The sequence below is a fragment of the Pogona vitticeps genome, chromosome 2, assembly GCF_051106095.1.
Source record: "Pogona vitticeps strain Pit_001003342236 chromosome 2, PviZW2.1, whole genome shotgun sequence".
NCBI lineage: Eukaryota > Metazoa > Chordata > Lepidosauria > Squamata > Agamidae > Pogona > Pogona vitticeps.
Window position 1 is genome coordinate 155,997,524 of NC_135784.1, and position 17,844 is coordinate 156,015,367.

The 17,844-nt window shown below is 43.1% G+C and overlaps 1 protein-coding gene across 2 annotated transcripts in view; it reads left to right on the top strand.

Moving 5' to 3' along the window:
- HLF (HLF transcription factor, PAR bZIP family member) overlaps positions 1–17,844 on the top strand; it is a 65,382-nt gene that overhangs the window by 7,066 nt on the left and 40,472 nt on the right. The gene's annotated exons all lie outside the window — the stretch shown is intronic.

Below are 17,844 nucleotides of genomic sequence, written 5' to 3' on the forward strand. Positions count from 1 at the left end.
ATAAGGCCATTGAGTCCAATCCAAATCAAAGCAGAGCTTCCAGATGGCTTTCCAATTTTCTCTTGAATGCTTTCAGCGTTGGAGCACCTCTCGAGGTAATGGGTTCCATTGTCGTACTGCTCTAATAGTGAAGATGTTTTTCCTAATATTCAGTAAAATCTGATTTCTTGTAGTCTGAGCCCATTATTATGTGTATTGCACTCTGGAATGATCAAAAACAGATTCTGCCCTTCCTCTGAAATGTGATAAAAACTTGGTGAACAGACGGAAAAGGATAGGGAAAATGCCTCCCTATTTTAGGGTCCTTTCTTTTAAAATAAAGCTCCTGGATCCTTTAGGTCTCTCTTACTGCTGCTGTTAGTAATTTTTTCGAGTTAAAGACTGCTGCTGTGTTGATTGGTCGTCCCATCACTGTGACAACAGAACAAAACTTAATATTAAAGTTTAGAGAGACTTAGGGCTTATGTAAAACATATTAGACAAATACAGTTGTCTTTTACCTATATTATGGAAAAGATGACTCAAGCCAGCAGTAATGGAACTTACTGGTGTTGGAGAAAAAAATTGCTGCATAGCATATACAAAGTGTAAACAAAAATTACAGGAAAAATGTTGTATTTTGTGATGCTGCTCTCTCAAGGACTGAGTTACAAAGTTGTAAGCAGACCTTTCAGCACAGAAGAGTACAAATGGTTGCAGTAAACTCTGCCATTTCCTTTGCCCCCCCCTGCCTCCAAGAAGTAGACCCACCTGTGGCTCACTGAAAATCCTCTTTAAGTATAAAATTAAAGAGGAAACACTTCTGGCTTGATAAAAACATTAATATTTTGACCCAAAATAAATTTCAAACTCTCTATTAAGCCAGGGCCTTTATAATAATTATTTATGTGCCATGACACCAATTCTGACTTACCTGCCCAGGGTTTTCTACCTATAGAGGACTGAGAAGGAGGAACCTGCTCCCCCTCCTTTCTGATGGTACTCTGGGACTATGCAGGTTACCCAGGGGTGCACTGAGGCCTGGGTACAAAAAGCATCTGTATTGATGCCTGCTCTGGGGGTTCAGCTGATCAGCTGTCAAATTGGAAAGCTGATTGCAGATTTCAGGTTTGTGAAACTACATTTCTTGCCGGGGGTGTGTGTGTGGGAACCCAAGTGGAAGGAATGTGCTGGCTGTTTATCCAATAGTTTTGGATTTGTTTCTGTGAAAAATAAGGGCCAGTGTCATGGTGTAGATAAGATCTTCATGGTCATCAGCTGATGGCCATGTGAATATGCAGTCAAGGAAATAATTTATAATTTAAAGGTAGCTCGAATGGAGGACATTACAGTGGTGCCAGTTGTGGGCCTAAGGCTAAGCAGGCCCGGAACACGTCAAAGACATAGAAAAGGAAGAAAAGCAGCAACTTTCCTGGCCCACCATCAAAGCTGACCTGAACTTCATACATGCCTGCTACTCCACTATCTGTGTGATGTGGTCTGACCTCGAGAGGTGTGTATGATGACTTTCTTGGGGCTCTCACAAGGTGGACATTTCTAGGCAGGAGGTGGCCAGAACCATTGGCCACAGGGTGGAATTCTGGGGGTGGCAGCTGGATCCAGCACAGGGATTGTTGTTGTTGGGATGCATTTTTCACGTTGATGGAACTCGCCTATCAGACTGAGGACAGGATATGCAGTCGAAATATTTTCAGGAAGTCATGGCTGATTGTTTGCAGCTGCAATTGTCTTGTGGGGGCTCAACATGTGCCCATCTGCTGGGATGGTTAGGGGGGGACCCAGCCTAGGGTGGACCCAGGGGCAGCAGGCTGGAACCTGCCATAACCTCTGGCTATGGAGAGATCCCCTTAAGGGGAGCTGGGGAACAAGGTATGGTTTGTGTAGTATGCATGTGACTGGAAAGGAGAGTGAGCAAAATGAGTGGCTGGCTGGCTGAGGGATTCTAGGAACTTTATTCCCCCCAAGTAACTTTTCCAAGCTCTGTTGGAAACCCACACTGGTTGCATTCACTATGGTGTTAATGTGGTAATTGCTTGAGAAAGTGAGAGGTCTCCTTGCTCATGTTTTGTTTGTATCGTTTTATATATTTCGAATCTGAAAATACACTTATCCAGGCACACAAAGTTCAGTTCGGTTTTTCTTCTTTTAATCTTTAAAGAAACAACTGAATTCTTTAGTAAGGTGTGTGGCACTGTGCAACTAAGTGCTAAAAGTGAGCAACGTGTGATCCTCCAGATGTTGTTGACTTCAAGCTCCCCATCCTCCCTCTCCATTAGTTATGCTGTTAGAGCTGGAGGAAGCTGCCACGCATCAACATTTGGAGGGCAGCATGTTCCCGTTGCCAGCTTTTCCATAAACATGGAAAGGAAAGATGTTTGCAAGAAAGTCTGGCACGTGCCCTTTAGCACTGGTTCTTAACCTTTGTTACTCAGATGTTTTTGGACTGCAACTCCCAGAAGCCTTCACCACCAGCTCTGCTGGCTGGGGTTTCTGGGAGTTGCAGTTCAAAAACACCTGAGTAACAAAGGTTAAGAACCACTGCCCTATAGGATGTGGTAGCCTTCTATCCTTAGCGTTCTTTCGAGCACCCTGAGGTGACACAGTCCTACTGTGCCTCTCTTGGTTATGTTTCATCCAGCTCTTTTACCTAGATCACATGTAAAAACACATGATGAAGTGAGAGAAAGTGGAGTCGGTGAACGGTAATCCTTCCCTGTTCACTTCTGAGAGACCAGGGAAGGCAGCCAACCTTTTAATGATCACCTGTCAGAGTTAATTTGCAACCTCTTTTACGGATCAGTCACCCGCATGATTTGTGCTCTTGGTTGAGTTTAGAAGGTGCCCCCCCCCAGTTGTTTGCTGCCCTAGTGGGAATTTCAAAGTGTGTTTATAAACTTTTCCATTTCCAAAATGTTTCTGATGAGAGCCTTTCTTTTTAACCTTCACAGATTCCTCTCATACTCAAGAATAAGGCCTAAGGCTTCCTTTGACTCACCAGGCTTGAGTCTGAGAACTTGTTTTCAGTTCAGGTCTGTGACACATGGAAGTAATAACCATGAAAGGGCCCTTTAGGCATACGTGCGGTGCCGTTCCTTCACTGTGCAACAACCCAGCTAGCACTCAGACCTCTAGAGTTAAAGGGCACAACTTTGCAATTATAGGGGTTGATTTCCAGGAAACCCCAGCAGCTTTCACTTCAGCTGAGTGGGCGGGCATATGCTTTCTATTCAGAAGGCCTCTGATTCAATAATATATTTCCACGGTGAACATGATTTTATGGGCAGTCTGGAAAATATAACCTGTGGTGGACATTCTGCAGAGTGCTTCCTAGTGGGTGAAGGATGGGTAGTGGTGCCATGGGTGGTAGTAGCGACAGATGGCAGCGAGGAGCCTGACACGGATAAGAAGAGCAGCAGATGTGGACATTAATTTCCACTACACTGGAGAGATTAAGATGGCAATACTGTACCTTCCTCACCCTGCCTGCTTTACATTCTTATTACATTTTTAACCCTTGCCCTCTCCTATGCCCAAGAGGATGCAGGTATCAAATCCATTGGGGCCCAGCACTTGTTCCAAGTCCGTGTTGTGAGCTAATATGAAACCTAGTTGTGTAGCAGGCCATGGCCAAGGTTTTTCCCACTGAGTTGTTGCTTGTGAGAATAGAAGGCAAAAGTGAGCGAGTCCCCTTCCCCACTTGGTTCACGGGCCAGTGGGGCTTACTCCCAAATGCAAATGCAGCATTATTGCCTAAATCTGACTACTGTAAGTGAGGTACTAAAATCAAGTCTGGGCTTTCCAGAATATCCAATAACGTGTGATCAAAAGCAGCTTTCTGATGGGGATCCTTTTAAAACAAAACAAAATATGATACAGTAGTAAGGATATATTCGTGGTACAGGGATGAAACTTTGCATAGAAATCTAAGTTTGGCATGTATGTCTGTGTTTACGATAGACATGTGGCTTGGTTTTTAATATCCTTTGTATTATTATTGTACTATAATGCTCAGAAGTTATTATAAGACTTGGGAACGTGCAGTTCCCCAGGCTGTGTTGTTGGCAAGACTGTGATGTCACTGTGATAATTATACCCTTGCAGAACAGAAACACATGCCTTTCTGTAGTGTCGTCTGAGAGGTGGAGAAGTCCTTCGGGGCTTGATCTTGTTCTGTGCTGCTGGCTCTGTCGCTGCTGATGTTTTCATGTGCAGACAATAAAATCCCTGTTCCTCTTTGCATCTGATAAATCTATTGGCTGTAGTCAAAGCCTAGTGATATCCCGTGGAAAGTCTTCTGATTTCACCGGGAAGAAATTTCCAAATGTCTTGGCAGAAGAACAAGGCAGGTCACGTGCAAGGCATAGTTGAGGAATTAATGTGTATGTGTTTTGGACATTTGGGTTGGAGAAGACCAGCATATGCAGATGCTTTAAACCCTTTCCGAAATGTACATAGCACAAAGGATTGTAGATAATTTGTTGTGGGATGGGGGGGGAGGTTGTCCCAAGGCTGAGCCTTGGCAGACTTTGTAATGCCAGGGTTCCACCCTGGAACACAAAACTATATACAGTGGTGCCCCACTAGATGCTTACCCCGTTAAATGATGAAATCGCTTGACGATGCCTTTTTTGCGATTGCTATAGCGATAGCAAAACGATGTTTCCTATGGGGTTTTTTTGTTTAACAACGATTAGGTCCCTGCTTTGTGAACCGATTGTTCACAAGATGACGATTTAAAACAGCTGATCGGTGGTTCGCAAAATGGCTCCCCGCTGTTTTCTGGACCTATTTCCGCAAGACAGGGATCACAAAATGGAGGATCTTCCCTGCACGAGCAGGTGTTTCTCCCATTGGAGTGCATTAACTGGTTTTCAATACATTCCAATGGGGTTTTTATTTTTGCATGATGACGATTTCACTGTACAGCAATTTTAACGGAACACATTATCGTCGTCATGCGGGGCACCACCGTACAAATAAAAAGAAGCAGCCGAGAGCAAATGTGGTCATAAATGTATCTATTCTTCCAGGAGAAGATAATGACAGAATATTACAAGGCTCAGGTAGCATAGTTCTGGGAGAAGACTGTCAGCCAAACCCTTGGACAATATGCTTTCAGTCAAAAGTACTGAGTTGTTTATTAGAACTGAGAACATGGTTACCTTGGGAGGCGAAGAGTCACCTCAAGCAGGATCAGGAGAGTGTGCCGTCCGACTCTCAAACAAAGACAGAAGAGCAAGAGACTGGCATTATAGAAAGGGAATTAAGTAAATTAGAAATAAAGGAAGAGACTGAAGGGGGCTCAAATCAGGTGGGGAAAGAGGAAGATAAAAAGGGAGAAGAAAGAGGGGGTGGGGTAGAAGCATGTTGGGGAAGAGAGGAGAAAGTAGAGGAAAAAGAAGAGCTTGTAGAGTTAATTCAAGAAGACCCTTGGACAGGAGAGTGGGTGGAATTCAAATTGTCCCATCAGTATGCTGAAATGGTATGGAGAAGACAGATGTATAGAAAGCCACCTTACTGGGGGGAGACAGAGCAGAGAAAGCAAAAGAAAAAGTACCAAGTGCGGGTAAGGAGGGAAGAACAGAGAAGAGAAAAAGAGAGATGTATAGTGAGTCCAGAGACCTCTTGTGGGCCCAGCCCCTTCAGATCCTGACAGAGAATGTTTCGTGGCTTGATAAAGGGGGAACGCCAAGAAGGTTCGACGTTCAATCCACAAAACTGAAGTGGGCAGAGAACATGTCAGGGTTGATGGATGCCAAACCCAAGTGGTCTCATGATGTTACTAGTTATTCCCCGTTGCCATACCATGAAGAGATACCCAGTTATAATAACGTTAAGACTTATGATTTATTATTGAATTTGGATTATGATAAACAAGACTCAAACATTGATGAAGACATGTTAAATAATAAAACAATTTTATTAGAAGAATTGAGTGTGACAACTGCTTTTTTGGTCATAGTTAAGAACCGGGAGGTAGATGACAGGCGGCAAGATCACATACCTGTGAGCAGGAATTCCCTTTTAACAAGAGTTTTATCTCAAGTGGACTCATTTAGTCCTATGAATAATATACTAAGTTATTTTTAAAAGGCATTTGTAGTCCTTTTCAGAGGCATTTTTCAAATTTCATGCCATTGTTTTCCTAAAACAATCCATGGCATCTGAGAGGTGAAAAATAATAGCATGTATGTTGGGTAGGTCAGACTAGAAGGAAGGGAAGAAGTGCAGGTGAATGGCAGGACACAACTGCTTGCTTGCTTGCTTGCTTGCTTGCTTGCTTGCTTGCTTGCTTGCTTATTTATTTATTTATTTATTTATTTATTTATTTATTTATTTATTTATTTATTTATTTATTTATTTATTTGTCCGTCCGTCCGTCCGTCCGTCCGTCCGTCCGTCCATCCATCCATCCATCCATCCATCCATCCCACCTTTCTACTTAAAAGGACACGAGTCGGCTTACATCATTGAAAGGACAATATTTAAAAGCTGAAAACAATAAGTATATAAATATTTTTAAAAGAATTAAAAGTATTATATTAAAAACAGTTAATAAAAATCAATAATGAAAACATTTAAAAGCAGCAGAGCACAGCATTCCAATTTGACCACCTACCCTCCAAGTGACTGGAAATTTTACAGTGGTGAGTCCAGTTGCATTATAAGCCTGTGGTGGTTCTAGGGTGGATTTGATTTACATCAAATTGATGTGTTCAAATATGCATAGATTTCAATATGGGAAGGCAGCATAGGTCTCAAAACTCAAGATTTAAATCTTGATTCAATTTTTTTTAAAATAAGATTTTTTTATAATTTAAGTCAAAAATTAATGTTTAAAATTTAAATCCTGATTTAAACTGTGATTTAAACAAATTTGATTTTTTTAAAAAAAATCATTGATTTTTATCCACTCTGGGTGATTCTCTCATAATACCTTTTCGTTAATACGTCCATCACAAAGGGTGTTGAAGAGAACTATTCCACCATACCCTCACCTGGCACATGAACTGGGCCAGAGTCACAAAAAAATGAGTAGCCTTCAGAGATGTAATTCTTTTGTGTCTCTTCTGAAGTGGGACAGTTCCTTTTACCACCTAATTTGACCAGGCTTGAAGTGCCGGAGGTCTGGATAACTCCATTCATTACTGTCAGTGGGTTGCCTGTTTCTCAGTGATCCTAGATAAAGTCCTTCTTCCTTATGGTAAGTTCCCTGCTCCTGTATTTGTATTGTTTCCACAACCGTAGGGCTTTTTCTTGATTTTCCCTGAACTGTAAGGTATCATAGAATGGCCTATCAGAGCATCAGCTGGAGAACAACATGATTTCTCGGCATCATGGACTCTTGATAGACAACTAGTACTGTGTGCTAAAGAGAGCATTCACCAGGTAAAACTATTTATTTGGCTTTAGGTAAAGGTAAAGGTTCCCCTTGACAATTTTTGTCCAGTTGTGTTCGACTCTAGGGGGCGGTGCTCATCCCCGTTTCCAAGCCATAGAGCCAGCGTTTGTCCGAAGACAATCTTCCGTGGTCACATGGCCAGTGCGACTTAGACACAGAACGCTGTTACCTTCCCACCGAGGTGGTCCCTATTTATCTACTTGCATTTGCATGCTTTCGAACTGCTAGGTTGGCGGGAGCTGGGACAAGCGACGGGAGCTCACTCCGTCGCATGGATTCGATCTTACGACTGTGCTGGTCTTCTGACCCTGCAGCACAGGCTTCTGCGGTTTAGCCCGCAGTGCCACCACGTCCCTTTATTTGGCTTTAATTTGGCTTAAATTGACCACTCCTGGTGGTTTATCTAAATTCCTAATCCCGACTCTGTTAGAGGCAGGCTATGATAACTGGGCAGCTTTCCTTCCCCCAGCTAGAAAGAAACTCTTTTGAGTTTCAAAAAGGCAGAACGGGAGAAGGATTCCACCCCCCCCACCAGATTGCCTCTGACTGTCCTCCGTTTTAAGAGATGGGTCACAAGTTCCAAACGGCTAGCTGAAGAAGAGCTGGAAGCCAACCTGCCTGCTGCAGCTGCTTCCATCTAAGAAGCTAACCTGGCCTCTACACCCTCAGCCGTGTGAATTTGGGACATTAAATACAGCACATAAGTTTGGAACTGCCCACAAGAACTTGATGCACAGTCTTGAAGAAGATGATTTATCAGTGAAAACTACCTTTTTGTTTTTATTTCTTGTTTTTTAATTCTTAAGGGTGGATTAAAGTGATCACCTGCTCCTGTATTTGTCCCTGTATATAGTACACACAGAGAGGGAGGGGCTGTGCTAAATCTTCCTCCCTGGTGTTTTAATTTTGCTTGTTTTGTTTTTAATTAGGGGAAAAACAATTAAAAACTAAACACTGAAGTCCTGTGTTTCTCCATTTCATCCTGTGTAATCTGTGGTTTGAAAATGAAGAGGGTTTTTTGAGAGGCTCACTCAAATAGTATGCCAGTAGGGGCTTAAGATCCTTGAACAGGAGGCTTAAAGCACAAATGGTTCACAACTGTCTTGCGTGCCTGATGGGGGTGGAGAAGAATTGTAGTAGGTTCAACAGTTTTGAGGGAAGGAGGTGTTTTTTATTCTTCTCCTGCCTGTTATGAAAAGGAATATTTGCAGGGTGTTGTGGAGAATGGAAATGTGCAGAAAACGACGTGCCCATTTTAAAATTTTTGTTGTTAAGACGTGTCCGACTCTTCATGAACCATGGACTGGAGCACGCCAGGCCCTCTTGTCTTCCACTGCCTCCCAGAGTTTGATCAAACCCATTTGAAAATAGGAACTGCTGATATGTGCATCTCCAGAAACACATTTTAGTCAGTGAGGAAAATTTGTGTGAGTTTTAAGAAGGTAAAAATAGACATGTGCTTTAGGGGAAAATTTGTTCAAATATGCATAGATTTCAATATAGGAAGGAAGCACAAATCTCACAGTTCAAGGTGGAACGATAAGTAGAAGATGATTTCGTGTCCGTAGACTGCCTGAATATCCATTGTTATCACCAGTGAAAATCAGGTTTATGTCTGTTTCTACACAGAGAGAAGGGAGGGAAGTTTACATAGCTGCATGCCTTTTAAACTCTTTTTGGGGGGTCAGGGCTATGGGGACTAGCAGGATATTTGCCTGTTCTTCAGTAACTTCCCACTGTGCCGTTCCTCCTGGTTATCTCTATATAAAGCATCATTGTATAGGAAGGACCACGCAACGTTCCCTCTAAGTAGTGTGGAGGTGCACGCAGCGCTGCATCAGATGTGCGCAGCTGAACCAGTGTTAACCCCTATTTGCTTTGCTTCTGCACAGTGATCAGGCAAATCGGAGGGAACATTGACGCCTGCCATAGATCCCAAAGATGTGCAGTCTAGCAAGCTGGTAGGCAGCTCTAGGCTAGGTGGATAAAAAGGCTGATGTGGTATAAGAAAGCTCTCTTTATGCTATCGAATGTGATTTCACAGGACGTAATCCTTGGGGAAGCATTCTCTTCTATGTAACACACAAACCAAACAGTACAGAAATCAGGTATTCTTTCCTGGATAAGCCCCACCAAAACAGTCAGTATTGTGAGGAGGGGTAGAAGAGCCCAGCAAACTGCGTTGGGTACATCCGTGGCGCTTATTCAGGAGAATGGATATGACGCTAGTCATCTTCCCATGAGTTTCATGTACGTTTCCCCATGTGACATCACACTCACAGAAATCATGTGTGCCTATCCCAGAACTTTCTTCAGGTGGATGCAGCTCTCTCTTTGGTGAGGTGGACTGAAAATGGCTTACTGTGGTGGCTTTATTGACAAATTGTTCAGCACTGTCATTGGGATCCACTTTCTTAACCTTGTCTCCAAACAAAGATTGAATCTCTGGCTGCCACTGGTCCCACCTCTGCTCACTCCTGAATTCATCCACCATCAAGTGGTGGCTCTTGCAAGGAGAAAGATCCTCACTCTGGGTCAGCAGCAATACCTTGGTGGCAGTTGATTCCATCTTTATTAGATGGTTTCTGTGCAGAATGTGTTTTGTGGCGCATATTTGCTAGACCATTGCAGCTGGAAACCCTTACATGGATCCACCTCTCCCTGTCTCCCCCCAGTGGTCCAAGTAGCTTCAGTATGTGATGTTTATGAGATGTTTAATCCTCCCCGTGGTAAATTTTCTTCTGTGGCCCTAGTTCATTGCTACCCTTCTCCTAAGCATAGTCATGATGCACAGTGATGTGCAGCCCCCCTCCCTCGGTTGCAGCGGTCACATGCTGCCTCGTTCACAGATGGGCTGGCCTTGAATTACTGCAAGCTCCAGCATGCTTACTAGGCCTCCCCACGTGAACTGTGCTGAAGCAGAGGCAGCTAATTGGTCAAGCAGGTCTTTTCCTGAGCCTTGTCTTTTCACATTGGTTCTTACATGTTAAAAGAAGGAGAAAACAAAAACAAAACAAAAACACATCTCCTTTTGAGTGGCTTGTTGTCTGCAGCACGTGGCCTGACCCTGTGCAGAGCATGCATTTATCTGGAACAGTAAAAAGCAGGCATCTCCCCTTAGCCGGCGTCCCTCCTGTGACCAGCCTTCTGGTGAAATGTAAGGCAAAAATGGAAAAGTTCAGCTGGAGCATGTGTGTGCATGTGTCAGAGAATATGCAGAGAGAGGGAGAGAGAAATTTCCCTGCCCTTCCCTCTTCTTCTGGTTTGTGAGAGGCTGCAGTTTAGATCAAGAGGAGATGGAGAATACATTTAGGCAAATTTAAAAATAGATCCTCTTGGGGCCAAGGGAAAAAAGTGCTGAATACAGAATCTTAGAAGGGCTGCAGGCGAGGGATCCACGTCGTTTTCAGAGGGCTGAGGTTTGATGTCCTGAGTAAAATTGTAATGAGTCATTTTCTCCACAAATGTTTAAAAGACCTGGAAAAGGGTAAGGGGTACCGTTTTTCCTCTCCTGGTTTGTTCGTGTAAAAACTGTTCATGCATCCTTCAGCCTGCTTACACCAGAGGAAGACCTGAGAGAGGCACACCTTTGGATACAATCCTCAGGGAATTTATGCTGTGCAGCCCCACTAAACTGAGTAGGGCATATGCAAGAACAGCTCCCCTCTCTTCAGTTTTGAGGGGCTTACACAGACCGTTTTACCACAGTGAGGTGTTGGATGATGTGAGCAAGACAGAAGTTCAAATTTGACACTCTGTCATGATGTTCTCTGGTTGACCTTGAGTCAGTCTCTCCTTCCCCACCCACCCCTCCCTCACACACATACACTATCCTATTCATGAGACACTTGTGAGGGAAGAATGGAAGCAAGTACGTACATCACACTGAACTTCTTGAAGGAAGAGTAAAATAGAAACAACAGATAAAATACATTGTGCAGGGTGCTCTTGAGCTGATTCTAGTGCCAAATGGCTTGACACACAGGGAAGTCTTGATCCCACGAATATATATATATATTTAAAATTTATTTTGGCAGTTTTGTGAATGTGTAACAAGACTCAATAGGCAGAGCTGCCGAGTAAGGGTAGCTGAGCAGCGCTGATGTGGAAGAGAATAACCTGGGCTGTTCCTGTGAGTTTAACAACACTTTGCTATGGCAGAAATCAGCAGGAGAAGTTTTCCACAGCCCAGAGTTGTAGAGAACTCACCAGCTGATTGTTGCAGAGCCAGGTGCTGTTAAAAAAACACAACTCAGGATCCCCTTCAGATGAAAATAAGGAAGCTGCTATACATGAGGAACTGCAAAAGAGAAGCACAAAAGTAGTATCTTATTGGGAATCTGTGAATAAAAAAAAGACCAGGCAAGGCCACCATGCAGTAGGGGTGGGGAGAAAACAGTCTGTATTATATCAGACATGGCTTTCTAATCAGCTTTATTCACATAATTTTATGGAGGTTTAGAACGTCAGAACAGGTCACTCTCCTGTGGCTTTCCTACCATTTCTTCCTTATCACAATGAAAGTATATCAATGATGAAAAAAAAAAAATCACAATATTTAGGGGTTTAGTAGACAAGCAATATGTATGATACCTTTGATCTGTACTTAATTTTTCCTGATATATATACTGGGTTCTTAACAACTGAGGGTGCCGTCGGATATCTGCAAAGGGACGTGGCTGATTGCACTAGAAAAGGCCTTTTCAATCGGAGCGCTCTCCCTTAAACTCTCCCTTAGAGCAACCCTTCCATCTGCTGGAGAATTGCTCCTTCCTGGACCCCCAACGTAGAAGCCCCGGGTCCAGGGCAGACGAGGCTCAAGCTGGAGCACGTTTCCCTCTGTGTCCTATGATAATTGGGAAGTAGATTGCTCCAGACTGCAGGTAGTCCAAAATGCAATATGTTTTCCCATTCAATCACACCCTTAGATGTGTTTCATAGGCAAAAGCTGATCCCACAAAGGATCTTAGCTACGTCTTCAATTTAAGCCTTTTTACCCCACTGTTCAACTGGGCAAGCTCCTGGAGTGGCTTCGAAAAATCAGTAATATAATAGTTCCCACCTTGAGTTTTCCGAACAGCAGATTGACACTGCTTTCATTGCTGTGGCTTCATTGTCTAGAATCCTGGCATTTGTGGTTGTTGAGGCCCTTGAAGCTCCCTGTTACAGAAGCCCCACTGCAGGCACAGCCCTAAACTGCAGCAGAGCCTCGTACTACAAATCGCAAGATTCTGTAAGGTTGAGCCAGGACATTTAGAGTGGTATCAGCATCGTAGTTCTCGTCTGGAAGGTGCAACGTAAAATGAAAAGAGCTTGGAAGGGAGGAAGAAATACCTCAAAAAACTTAAGCACTAGTTCTTTGTCAGAAAGTTTGGTGGTGGTGGTTGTTTTTAAAACAAGGATCGGGAAGAAGTTCAAGGAGAGGAAGAGCCCATATTTGCTGGTCTCAGGAAAGCGAATGGAATGTCCGGTGATTCCTTTCCCTTCTATTGCTGTGGCCTGAAGGAATGTCTCCTTCTAGGTAACATGCTGAGAGAGAAAAGGGCCATGGGTGGATTTGATTTGCCCGCTGAGCCAGTTGGGACTCTGCTCCCTTTCCCTTCCTCGCTGGAACAAGCTCTTTAAACCCTGGTGGAAGATTCTGGGCTATTTGCAACTAAACTGTAAAACAAAAGAGGAGAAAGTGCCTGAGCTGTTAAGTACCACAAATGCAAACCTTTTAAATATCCTAAAGAGTTTATGTGATATACAGATACTGTAACTGGTTGGGTAGTCCTAATTTAAGAAAGCAAAAAGGACACAGAAGTTGCCATTCGGGCTATAATTTAATTTAGAGTTTTTCTTTGGCTGAAAAGGAACTCAGCAGTCTTTTTAAAAAGAATTTTAGAACAGTGGTTCTGGAACTTTTTCAAATCACAAACCCCTTTTATAATAGCCAAGTAACCTGTGACCACCACTCCTGCTGTGTTTGCATAAAAGGAGGCATTTTAATAGGGGTAAAGGCACCCCTTCTTAGAAAGCAAAGGCTTCTTTCTTCCCAAAAGGACCTGTTTCTCCACTCCAGCTTTAATACTGCATCCTAATTCTGAAAGATCAAGGAAGGAATTATTTGACAAGGACTACATGTAAGGCATCCTGTGACCCCCCCCCCCCTGAAAACACTTGGCACACCCACCCACCTGAGGTTCATGATGCCCAAGTTGGGAAATACTGTTCTAGAAGCTACCTAATCATTTTGCAAATATTTCCATTGCACACTTTGCAGTACTAGCACAGAAGAGCTAGCTCAGGACCCTGAGAGGCAAGCTCTTCTAGTAGCTTTTCCTGGTTATAATGCTGCCAAAGTTTTTTTTGGGGGGGGGGGTATATTGGAGGGCCTTTGAAAAATTCTTGCCTTAATTATTAGGAACCACTTTCCATGATGTAAGAAAATAAGGTGTGAATGGAAAAAAATAATAACATGCAGTGAGGCAAAAAGCAACTGCTTCAGTAGAGGTTGCCCAGCGATATCAAAAGAAGGCGGCAAGTGAAAAGAGTGACATCCTCTATGTGGCATCTGAGTCAGAACCTGTTGGAACTGTTCTGACCTTAAAAAAAAAGGCGGGGGGGAATGCCTTGAGAAGGATCTGTGGGAAGAACGTAATGTCCACTTATGTGGAGTGCTCTCCCCCCCCCCCCCGCTGTGGCACATAAGCCAGCGCTATGCCATGTTGATATCCTCCACCTGAGGGAAATTCAGGTTGCTGTTTACAAGCACACAGAAGGCACCATGCTTCTTCCTGTCAGCTCAAGGGGGAGCAGGAATAAATGAATAATCCACAAAAGCTCAATAGGGCCTTGGATAACCCTGTCAGGTCTGCAGGGCTCGGTAACTGGTGGGAGAGCAAGCCATTAATTAGGGAAGCAGAACTTGCCAGGTGCCTCCAAATCAATGTGTTCCTTCGATTAGCGTGCGCTTGTCCCTGGCACATGTCGGGAACGAGCTCCAGCGATAAATCAGTTGTGACAAAATGTCCTCCTCTAATGTGCAGCCGCGTAAAATAGAGCGCCGCATGCCTGAGTTTTTGGCAGAGGACCGCTCATTGACAACACCAAAGGGCCAAAGTAAGCTTCTTAACCAATTTCCCTTTTGGGGAATTCAGCCTGCAATGTGTTTCTTCTCTCTGGAACATGGCTGGGGACAACAGGTCAGAGATTAAGCACTCTTTGCAAAGAAGAGAAGAGAAGAAAAACAGCAACCTTGCGTGGCGCTGCTTCCCCAGCCAAAAAGCAAAAAGCTTGTGATGTAGGGGGTGGGGGAAGGAAATCCACGGCTTTCTATGGTGTGGCTTGGACCTTGTATCTGACAGACCGCTTGCAGACTCCCTGTGGCCTTCAGAACCAACGACAATCACTCTTGTGTCAGGGAGGCTGGCAGTTCAGTAAGCACAAAATAGAGGAAAGCACGGAGTGAGAGAGGCACGGGTCAAGTGCGAGCAAAACAAGACAGTGTTCTGCAAATAATCATATTTTTTTTTCCTGAGAGAAAAATAAGCATGAGCATAGCATTTTCATGGGGAGGTGGGGGGGGGAAGGAGGACCTTTATAGCCAAGCCTTTAAAATGCTATGTGAGACTTAATCTCGATTAATATCAATTGTTTTGCTAAAGCATGCCGAGGAAATGTGTGGTCCTCCAGATATTGCTGAAGTATAGCTCCCCTCCATGCCTCACTATTGCTTATACTGGCCAGGTCTGATGGGAGCTGAAGGCTAACAACCTCTGGAAATCCCCAGGTTCCCCACCTCTGTACTAAAGAAATCTTTTTACAACAATCACCAGTACTTGGTGAAATAATTTACAGTGACTTCTTCTATATGTTTACTCAGAAATAAGTCTCACTGAATTCAGTAAATGTATAAGCCCCTGAATGTACATGGTCTTGGCCTTGTCTGATTTTGAGATGCTGCAAAAGGTCAAGCCTTGTTGATAGTAGGGTAGCAAAAAATACTGGGGATTTGCAGGTAAGGCTGTGAAAGAAGAGTCCCCGGAACTCCGAAGAGCCACTGCTAAAGTTGACAATAAATAGTTTGACTCACTTTTCTTTATTTCTGTGTTCTTGAGGGATTACATCCTTATAACAGTATAGAGGGATACTGAAGATGTGTTCTTAATGTGCTGTGTAGAACGGTGGTTCGCAACTTTTGGTCCCTAGTTGTTCTTGGAATAAAATTCCCAGAAGCCTTCACCACCAGCTATGCTGGTCAGGATTCCTGGGAATTGTAGTCCAAGAACATTTGGGGAGGCAACGCTGGGAACCAGTGGCCTAGAGACTTTAGTGGTAGTACTGGCATGTTAACTTCTTAATGAAAATTAATTTGCACTCTAAAAAGAATGCAAAATAAATTAATGAACTGATAAATACCAATGAATAAAATGAATGTGCAAAATAAAGCAATTAAGTAATTTGATCATTGGTTCATTAAATAGTTAAAAGTTTTTGCCATTTTAGACGTTAATTTAAAATGATTAAAAACGGCCAGTAATGAACAATTGTTACTAAAAAATAACAGAGTTGAGGTTTAACTATTAAAATAACAAATTAAAAATGTAGAAAATGTTAACAGATTAGGAGGCAACAAATAAATTCTCAACAGATTATTTCCAATCTCTCTGTAAAACTGTGCTGTCTTGCTAAGCAGTGTTGAAGGAAGAGTAGTTGGCCTGTCTTTGTGCAAAATGGTAGCTGCCTTTGGAGGAACCTCATTCTCCTTTAAGGAGTTTCTGGCTGCAGTCCAGTTGATGCTACAAAACAAGCATGTGGGGCTGTGGGGAAGTTTGTGGTCAGAAAGAAGAAGGTCCTGGAGTAAAAACCCACACCTAGCATAGATGCACAGTATTAAGAGGAAAAGATATTTTGAGATGCCTGGAGGGATTTTGTGGACTGTGGGGCAGTGCCATTAGTCTTTAATATGAAGAGCTAATGGAGACTCCTTCCCCAATTTGTATAGTCAACTACTGATACTATTATTGGATTTCTCTAGTGAGTGTGCTTCTTGAGAAGGTGGTTCTTGTCAAATAACATCTCTCCCTGCTCGAAGAAGAATGCATTTTCCAGTGTTTCACAAAACTATTAATAACTTACAGAAACTAATGCCAATATTGTTTTATGATTTATGACTACTAGTATTCGCAATAGTAGATGTTGCTGCTGCTCTTCAGAAAAGTATTGGAGGACTAATTTGCAATATGCTTTAGGGATTACAAAAGCACATTTGCTAGTAGCTGGTAATGACTCCGAACAAGGTCAGCATCCTCTACTGAGTAATTACAAAAGAAAGCATCTAGTATTCTACAAGGATAAGGCATGCAGGAAACTGTATGAATGCAAATCTGAATCCCCAAATCAAAACCAAATGGTACACACATTGTTTCAGCCCTTCCTTCCTTCCTTCCTTCCTTCCTTCCTTCCTTCCTTCCTTCCTTCCTTCCTTCCTTCCTTCCAGCAAGCAAGCAAGCAAGCAAGCAAGCAAGCAAGCAAGCAAGCAAGCAAGCAAGCAAGCAAGCAAGCAAACAAGGCAAACTTTAAGGTGCCTCTTACGCAGATTCATGAAGATAGGACTACTGGATAGCTCAGTGATTTAGTTATCTGGCTGCAGAACCGGAGGTTGGGAGTTCAGTTCCCCATTGCGCCTCCTTAAAAAAAGGCTGGATTTTATGATTTATAGGGTACCTTCCAGCTCTGCAGTTCTAAGATTATTACTGTATAAGATAGCTGTCTGAAATTTAGCAGGCTCAAACTCATCTTTTGGGTCTTCCATCTTTCCAACTTCCATGTACATCAGTGCAGTCATTTTGGTTTCCCAGTGGAAATCAATGGGAGGCTTACCAATTTAGATGAGGCACCAGTTGGCATCTGTAGAGATGGCTCTGATGGCCCATTATCTGAGCAGGGGCCGGCAGTGCTTCATTCTGCACTGGCCAGGTGAGATGCCCCTCCCAGATGACATTCCACCAGAATGCAAGCAACTTTAGAACAGTTCTCTGTGGTTATAAAGAATCAGGGGCATTGGAACAGCTTAGTGGGCAACAGAAAAGCTTTAAAGGAATCAAAAGTTAATAATGTTCTTACTTGCAGATGCTTAAGCATTCCCATTTCTAAATGGGAAGCTGGCAAATACATACATGTACGATGTATGTGTGTGTTTCCCTTTATATATGAGTAAAGGGGGAAATAAAGGTTTTGGAAACTCCTTGTGTAGATTGGTGCCTCCTGGAAACAATTATGCAGCTAGCTCTCCCGAGTTTAGAGTTGGGCTTTTATTATCTTCAGCCTTTCATCTTATCAAAGCGGTTCCCCTATCGCAAGTGGAGAAATGTGCCCAAATAACCTTGGGCATCTTTCATATTCATCAACCTTCCCTAAGCTGCTTTCTCCCTTTTTTAAAAAATAAAATAAAATAA